At 40.0% G+C, this 8,488-nt stretch overlaps 1 long non-coding RNA gene across 1 annotated transcript; it reads left to right on the plus strand.

Annotated features, from left to right (window-relative positions):
* Positions 1–378: 378 nt before the first annotated feature.
* Positions 379–8,162, plus strand: LOC116374148 (uncharacterized). Its single transcript, XR_004209927.1, has 3 exons — positions 379–485; positions 6,847–6,910; positions 7,283–8,162. It is a non-coding gene; the product is annotated as an uncharacterized LOC116374148 (long non-coding RNA).
* Positions 8,163–8,488: the final 326 nt, after the last annotated feature.

Consider the following 8,488-nt stretch of genomic DNA (forward strand, 5'->3'; position numbering starts at 1 on the left):
TATTCAAGTCCATATTACGTATTATTAGGCCTTCAAAGGAAAAACACTCAGTTGAATAACTGAGTCTGAGCTGTTTACAGTCAAGTAAGAGAGAGGGATCTGTTCCATTTAACAATGAATTCTACTCTGAAATGAACATTCCGTTAGCAGGGTTCTGTTCCGTGATTCTGCCAGTTTGAAAAGATCACTATAAGGACTCGTACACTAGTCCTGCAATAGCACAACGATTGCACAAATTGTGGTTGGTTGTTCATCGACTTAGACAGGAAAGGTTCAGAAAAACCTTGTTCTTTAGTCTAGGATTAAGGATGTCATAAACAAGTGGACTCTGGGACACTGTGTCGTTTAGCTTTGAAGGGTAAATGAGCTGGGTCAGCACATGACAAGGGCAGAAGGAGTTACTTTTAAAAGTGAACAGGAGGTGTGGTGAAACCAAAGTTGTTGTTTATTCATCGATAGCCGACAGCAGGAAACGGATCCTCAAGGTGAGTGTCATTCAAGGGTAGAGACTTGAACTCACATGCAGGCATTGTGGGTACACACAAACACGCACACAACTAGACATAATCTAACAGCACAAACTGGCCACAACGGTGTCCATAGTGCTTTTGGCTGTACATCCAGAAGGGGGCATCTGTGAGTAATTGAAAGAGTGCAGCGAAAAACAACTCTGTAGTTACTACTGTAGATGGCCATGCTAGAAAGAACTAAAGTTACGATTTTGTCTGAACTAATGTGTAACTACGTACATTTTTGGTACTCAATTTAGAGTTAGGGTTAAGGTTTGGGTAATGGTTAAGGTTAGGGGGAGCGGTGAAAGGGACTATGTGGTTGTAATGTTCCGTCATTTCGAGCGTGATCAGATAGTAACAACTAAGCCACACCCTTCCTCATTTTATGATGCAGTGATCGTGTGAGTCGACTAGGGGGTGCAATAGAGACCCCTTTGTTCAACTGTCACAAAGTGCACCACAGATAAAGGAGTCAGATATCTCACCGGATGTATAAATCTGAAGCATCCATTTTAGAACCTCCACTCACTACGTTTTGTAGACTTGACCCTTTGCCATAGTTTCAAATGTTTTTGTTGTTTAGGAATGCAAAAATCACACTTTAAAAGCACAAAACACACTTTAGAGAAAAGGAATTTCCTAACGGAAATATGCAAATGCTTGCAAACACATGCCAATATGATCTTGCTAGCTCTGGCTTGGCTCTGCCCACCTCCTTGCTTGTTCTGTCCAATATGCTTAATTTGCTCACATTAGAAACGACGCCGATGAGATATATTGAGTTAGTTGCCAGTTTCTTTGGTATACCACGCAATGCCAGGTACAGTACAGGCCTGTAGGGTGTCTATGGTGTCAGGCACATTCAAATCATTAAAAAGAAAACCACTGCTTTATTACAACTAAGTTCTAAGTGTGACAGTTTTACAATTCTGTTAAAAAGACAGCCTTCACTCTCACAACATGTACAAAACTGAGGCCTTGGTCTCTGTAGAAATATATACATACAACATACTGTTATATACATTCAACACAAAATCAACATTGATTTAAGTTGCAGAAAATAAACATGTAAAACGATAGATTATTTACATTCCAATTCGACAGCACTGGGTAAAAATTGACTTTACTATTATTGATTTTGAGAGGTAATGCAGTGATCTTGCAATCACATCACACAGTTTAAGATTGTCATTGTAAAGTTTGCTAGTACTGCAGTAAACTTGTTCTCACATGGGTTAAGAAAGAACAGAGATATACACAGAGATACACACTGGCAGAGTAGAAGTGTGAGCAGGCTTTAAAGGCACATGGCTTAAGTTTGAGCAATTGCACTTTACCAACTGCATATTTCTATGTAAGCACAAACTTTAAATGAAGTATTTTTGCAAACTACTGTATTTCATGAAACAATGGGTATGTTTATATGCATTCAATAATATGATTAGTGTTAATACTTTGATTAATATAATAGTTTGTTTATAACATTTAGATGCTTTGCGAGAAGAACGATTTCCTCTACAATCCGGTGGACAGGTTATATTTAGGCAACCTGAAAATCATCAATCAACATAAACGTTCTATCACATCGATCATATCATTTTGGGAAGCCTATCTGATTCAGAGTTTGGACATACTATATCAAGTTTGCATGTGAAAACTATGCATACTTTCAGATTTTCCAAACTCACTTCACCTGTGCCAGAAAAGGAGGCTTGCGCTGCTCGTGATAGCACATGTGCAGATCAAATACACCACTGGAACTCAGTGAGATTAATGTGTTTACATGCCATTAATACACTACTGGAACTCAGATGAAGGTGTTTACATGCCATTAATACACTACTGGAACTCAGATTGTGTTTACATGCCATTAATACACCACTGGAACTCAGATTAAGGTGTTTACATGCCATTAATACACCACTGGAACTCAGATTAAGGTGTTTACATGCCATTAATACACCACTGGAACTCAGATTAGGGTGTTTACATGCCATTAATACACCCCTGGAACTCAGATTGTGTTTACATGCCATTAATACACCACTGGAACTCAGATTGTGTTTACATGCCATTAATACACCACTGGAACTCAGATTAGGGTGTTTACATGCCATTAATACACCACTGGAACTCAGATTAGGGTGTTTACATGCCATTAATACACCACTGGAACTCAGATTAGGGTGTTTACATGCCATTAATACACCACTGGAACTCAGATTAAGGTGTTTACATGCCATTAATACACCACTGAAACTCAGATTAAGGTGTTTACATGCCATTAATACACCACTGAAACTCAGATTAAGGTGTTTACATGCCATTAATACACCACTTGGAACTCAGATGAAGGTGTTTACATGCCATTAATACACCACTGAAACTCAGATTATGGTGTTTACATGCCATTAATACACCACTGAAATTCAGAGTAATGTGTTTACATGCCATTAATACACCACTGGAACTCAGATGAATGTGTTTACATGCCATTAATACACCACTGGAACTCAGATTATGGTGTTTACATGCCATTAATACACCACTGAAACTCAGATTAAGGTGTTTACATGCAATTAATACACCACTGGAACTCAGATTAAGGTGTTTACATGCCATTAATGCACCACTGGAACTCAGATTATGGTGTTTACATGCCATTAATACACCACTGAAACTCAGATTAAGGTGTTTATATGCCATTAATACACCACTGAAACTCAGATTAAGGTGTTTACATGCCATTAATGCACCACTGGAACTCAGATTATGGTGTTTACATGCCATTAATACACCACTGAAACTCAGATTAAGGTGTTTATATGCCATTAATACACCACTGAAATTCAGAGTAATGTGTTTACATGCCATTAATACACCACTGGAACTCAGATGAATGTGTTTACATGCCATTAATACACCACTGGAACTCAGATTATGGTGTTTACATGCCATTAATACACCACTGAAACTCAGATTAAGGTGTTTACATGCAATTAATACACCACTGGAACTCAGATTAAGGTGTTTGTTTACATGCCATTAATGCACCACTGGAACTCAGATTATGGTGTTTACATGCCATTAATACACCACTGAAACTCAGATTAAGGTGTTTATATGCCATTAATACACCACTGAAACTCAGATTAAGGTGTTTACATGCCATTAATACACCACTGTTACTCAGATGAAGGTGTTTACATGCCATTATAATTAGAAAGATTGCGGCATATTCTTACTTCGCTTTTGACCGTACACCGATTAAGAAAATCAGAGTAAGGTGTTGACATGACTAATGCCAAACTCTTGAGTATTAACCCTAATTAGCTAATATTTAATAATTAGTGTGCATGTAAACATACTCAGTGTAGTAGTCATTGGCGTCATAAGTTTGTCTATGATCCTGAGAATTTGTAAGGCTTAGCAATTTACTTTGCAACTTCGCTTTCTTGCAAAGCATGTACACTTTTTTTTCTATATATCTATTAAAAAAAATAAAAAATTCTTTACCCCTTTTTCTCCCCAATTTCGTGGTATCCAATTGGTAGTTACATACAGTCTTGTCTCCTCGCTGCAACTCCCGTACGGACTCGGGAGAGGCGAAAGTCGAGAGCCATGCGTCCTCCCGAAAAACGACCCAATCAACCCGCACTGCTTCTTGACACAATTCCCGCTTAACCTGGAAGCCAGCCAAACCAATGTGTCGGAGGAAACACCGTACACCTGGCGACCGTATCAGTGTGCATGCACCCGACCTGCCACAGGAGTCGCTAGAGAGCGATGGGACATGGACATCCCTGCCGGCCAAACCCTCCCCTAACCTAGATGACGCTGGGCCAATTGTGCGCCGCCCCATGGGTCTCCCGGGTGCAGCTAGCTGCGACAGAGCCTGGACTCTAGTGGCACAGCTAGCCTTAGACCACTGCGCCACTCAGGAGGCATGTATTTTTGCAAACTACTGTATTTCATGAAACAATGGGTATGTTTATATGCATTCAATAATATGATTAGTGTTAATACTTTGATTAATATAATAGTTTGTTTATAACATTTAGATGCTTTGCGAGAAGAACGATTTCCTCTACAATCCGGTGGACAGGTTATATTTAGGCAACCTGAAAATCATCAATCAACATAAACGTTCTATCACATCGATCATATCATTTTGGGAAGCCTATCTGATTCAGAGTTTGGACATACTATATCAAGTTTGCATGTGAAAACTATGCATACTTTCAGATTTTCCAAACTCACTTCACCTGTGCCAGAAAAGGAGGCTTGCGCTGCTCGTGATAGCACATGTGCAGATCAAATACACCACTGGAACTCAGTGAGATTAATGTGTTTACATGCCATTAATACACCACTGAAACTCAGATTAAGGTGTTTACATGCCATTAATACACCACTTGGAACTCAGATGAAGGTGTTTACATGCCATTAATACACCACTGAAACTCAGATTATGGTGTTTACATGCCATTAATACACCACTGAAATTCAGAGTAATGTGTTTACATGCCATTAATACACCACTGGAACTCAGATGAATGTGTTTACATGCCATTAATACACCACTGAAACTCAGATTAAGGTGTTTACATGCAATTAATACACCACTGGAACTCAGATTAAGGTGTTTACATGCCATTAATGCACCACTGGAACTCAGATTATGGTGTTTACATGCCATTAATACACCACTGAAACTCAGATTAAGGTGTTTATATGCCATTAATACACCACTGAAACTCAGATTAAGGTGTTTACATGCCATTAATGCACCACTGGAACTCAGATTATGGTGTTTACATGCCATTAATACACCACTGAAACTCAGATTAAGGTGTTTATATGCCATTAATACACCACTGAAATTCAGAGTAATGTGTTTACATGCCATTAATACACCACTGGAACTCAGATGAATGTGTTTACATGCCATTAATACACCACTGGAACTCAGATTATGGTGTTTACATGCCATTAATACACCACTGAAACTCAGATTAAGGTGTTTACATGCAATTAATACACCACTGGAACTCAGATTAAGGTGTTTGTTTACATGCCATTAATGCACCACTGGAACTCAGATTATGGTGTTTACATGCCATTAATACACCACTGAAACTCAGATTAAGGTGTTTATATGCCATTAATACACCACTGAAACTCAGATTAAGGTGTTTACATGCCATTAATACACCACTGTTACTCAGATGAAGGTGTTTACATGCCATTATAATTAGAAAGATTGCGGCATATTCTTACTTCGCTTTTGACCGTACACCGATTAAGAAAATCAGAGTAAGGTGTTGACATGACTAATGCCAAACTCTTGAGTATTAACCCTAATTAGCTAATATTTAATAATTAGTGTGCATGTAAACATACTCAGTGTAGTAGTCATTGGCGTCATAAGTTTGTCTATGATCCTGAGAATTTGTAAGGCTTAGCAATTTACTTTGCAACTTCGCTTTCTTGCAAAGCATGTACACTTTTTTTTCTATATATCTATTAAAAAAAAAAAAATTCTTTACCCCTTTTTCTCCCCAATTTCGTGGTATCCAATTGGTAGTTACATACAGTCTTGTCTCCTCGCTGCAACTCCCGTACGGACTCGGGAGAGGCGAAAGTCGAGAGCCATGCGTCCTCCCGAAAAACGACCCAATCAACCCGCACTGCTTCTTGACACAATTCCCGCTTAACCTGGAAGCCAGCCAAACCAATGTGTCGGAGGAAACACCGTACACCTGGCGACCGTATCAGTGTGCATGCACCCGACCTGCCACAGGAGTCGCTAGAGAGCGATGGGACATGGACATCCCTGCCGGCCAAACCCTCCCCTAACCTAGATGACGCTGGGCCAATTGTGCGCCGCCCCATGGGTCTCCCGGGTGCAGCTAGCTGCGACAGAGCCTGGACTCTAGTGGCACAGCTAGCCTTAGACCACTGCGCCACTCAGGAGGCATGTATAACTTGTAGTGTACTCAAGGCTTAAAAGGGCTTCTGAAGTTTGTCATTTCCACTTTGAAACTTCTGACTTGATTCTCCTGTACAACAAAATATATTAACCCCTACAAAATGTATTATAAATAAATGTTTGACTATAATCCATATAAAAAAAATCCTTTCTGCAGGACTATTTTCCTGCAGTAACAAACTCAGCTTAGCTCAAATTACGATCCTACATCTGTAACTCAAATGTACCTCTATTTCTCAGATTGGGATGTAACATTCTTTTAATGGGTACAATAAAGTGGTAGATTGTTCCTTTTGTCATCCAATGCTCATTGTCTAGATATTTGTTTCTCTTCATCCACAGTGATCCTCTGGCCCACCAATCCACAGCTGAAACACATCAGTAAGAACAAGAGTTCAACACACTGGTAGAGTTGGCCTAAATTGGTTCACAATTAAGAGAATGAGGTGGATGCAGTATATATTATTTTACAGTCAAACTTACCGTCCTACAGTACTGAATTATTTACTGAACCATCTTTATGATAATTTTCCCTCGCCAAGGCTTCCTCTGCAAAATAACAAACAAAACAGGATAGTTGGAGTGCTCGAAGTCCCATTGCCATCACTAGATAGAGCTACCACCATATTGCTAACACCTAAATATAATCCTGTTTATGCCATTTAGCAAACTCATTTATCCAAAGCGACTTACTGTACAGTCATGCATGCATACATTTTTCATTTAGGTGGCCCAGGAGGTTAAAGTTGTATTCCTAACTCCTAATTGGTCCCTTCAGATCAAACATAGAAGTGGAAGATGCTGGGCTTCATACCTTCCTTCCCCTGCCCCTCTTCAGCTGCAGTTGTGTTAACAGCACAGTAGGAGACACCTGAGGAAACGCAGAGAAGAAACACATCGACTACAGCCCCTCTATAAAGCATCTAGAAACATCTATATAAGTCTATAAACTATCAATAAATTAGCTTAAAAGCACAATAATTGATATCAAATAAAAAATAATGTCTGCTTTGTAATTTTACACTCAGTACTTGGTGCAATACTTTAGACATCCCATCTATGATGGAATAGACTAATCAAGTTTTTCAGATATATACATGATGATGTCTTTGTGTGAGATTGTTTGTGTTACTTGTTCGTTGGTGATGTGCCAGACTGGTTTGTTTTTCTGGGAACAGAGGAATAAATACATGTAGATTGATTAGGGAATGAAAACCAGGTGTGAGGGGAACAAGACAAAACAAATGGATACATGAAAAATGGAGCATTGTCATGTACCTACAGTAGCGGAGTCGAGGAGCGTGTCCAGGAGCACATGGATTTGATTCAACATCTCGTCATCGCTATGGACCTCATAGTTCAGATGATGGATCACTGGGAGAGACAAGGAGGTTCTCCAGTACCTCCTCCAGTACAACAGGAGTCCTCACTAACCGTCCCTCCTGTACCCGGTTCCAGTGGGATGCGTCTCGCCCTTCCCGGAGAGTATGATGGAACGGTGGCATGGTGCCAGGGCTTCCTGCTACAGCTGGAACTCTACCTGGGCACTGTCTATCCAGCTCCTCCGGGAAGGGAGAGGGTGGCCGCCCTCGTCTCGTACCTCTCAGGGAGAGCTCTGGAGTGGGCCAACGCCGTATGATGATCGATAAACTCACACAAACGCTTGGATTGCTTTCGCTGTAAAGCATATTTTCTAAATCTGACAGGACAGGTGGATTAACAACAAACTAAGCTGTGTTTTGCTATATTGCACTTGTTTAGTCATTTTATTTTAATATGGCGCGCTGCAATTCAGCGGGTGTTGATGAAAATGATCCCGCTAACGGGATGGGGTGCATCAGGAAGTTAACGCCTACAGCTGCTAAATATACACAATATAACTTAACACATTCTTTAATATGCTAATTTTACCAGCCAATTTCCCTAGCTCCTCCTTTCATTAAATCGACTTCTTGATGCACCCATCCCGTTAGCAGGATCATTT

This window comes from Oncorhynchus kisutch, linkage group LG5 (assembly GCF_002021735.2).
Source record: "Oncorhynchus kisutch isolate 150728-3 linkage group LG5, Okis_V2, whole genome shotgun sequence".
Lineage (NCBI taxonomy): Eukaryota > Metazoa > Chordata > Actinopteri > Salmoniformes > Salmonidae > Oncorhynchus > Oncorhynchus kisutch.